Source organism: Lissotriton vulgaris, chromosome 7, assembly GCF_964263255.1.
Source record: "Lissotriton vulgaris chromosome 7, aLisVul1.2, whole genome shotgun sequence".
Taxonomy (NCBI): Eukaryota; Metazoa; Chordata; class Amphibia; order Caudata; family Salamandridae; genus Lissotriton; species Lissotriton vulgaris.
The window spans coordinates 261,514,728-261,515,873 of record NC_141695.1 but is presented as its reverse complement, the minus strand read 5'-3'; positions in this window follow the sequence as shown (position 1 = coordinate 261,515,873).

Sequence of the window (1,146 nt, the reverse complement as noted above, 5' to 3'; positions counted from 1 at the left end):
AAGGGCTTCTGGAGCCTGCTACATCTATGGCTTGTCAATACAATATGATGGCAGCTGGCACATATAAAGCAGTAACGTGCCTTTACTCTAGGATGCTGCGTGAAACTCTGCAACCCCTGGTAACATTAAAGGCTAAATGGGAATTAGACCTCCAAACAGAGATCCCTGACACCACTTGGGCACAAATAGTGAGACGTGCAAGGAAGAGCACAAGGAATGCACGTTTCCAGCTGATACATTTTTATGTCCTCCACAGAGCTTACCTCACACCAGGGGAGTTGGGGAAGTATTTTGGAGCAGAGAACGCAGCCTGCCCCAGATGTAATACAGCAGAGGCGGACCTGGGTCATATGCTATGGGACTGCCCACAACTGCAGGATTATTGGCGGGAGATGGGTGAGACATTAAACGAAGCCACGGAAAGGGAATTACAATATAACAAAGCTGTTAGCGTATTGCATTGGTTTCCGCACACACCCAAGAATAGGATAACAAGCAAATTTATTTAAATGGGTTTGATCCTGGCCAAGAGGGAAATAACGAGGAATTGGAAATCAAAAAGAGGTCCAACGCACAGGAAGTGGGTTAATGAGTTCCTCAAATGGGCGGGAAGTGAGAGCACACTCAGATTTCAATTGGCTCGCCGTAAGTCCGATGATAAAGCACTGGAAGCGGCAACGGCATGGGAGATACTGGTGCAAGCCTTGCCAGATAGCACATTAGATGAAGACGAAGGAACTTCCAACCCAGATGTTGACGTCCCCACAAACACACCAGGTGCTCTTACTCCATAGTTAAGCAATTACTTCTGACAGTACTCATGAATACACACTAGCAGGGCGCTCAGGTGTAGGCAAGGGCATTGGGAGGCGGGTGGGGAAGGGAGTTCGAGAGTTACCAAGCTGGGGGGGAGGGAACAGGAGAGATTTGTGAAAGGGGAGCAGGGGGGGGAAACAAAAAGCAGACTGAAGATATCCTTTACTTGGGGGAAAAATACCAAAGTTCGGAGGTTACTACAAATAATAGTCCAATGTTTGACGCCGCCCGACCTCATGGTTGTGGGCTTATGGGCCGTGTATGAGAAACAACCGAACAAGTCATATGCACTAGCGGTGACAGTGCCAAATGAATGTAAATGTATGCTAT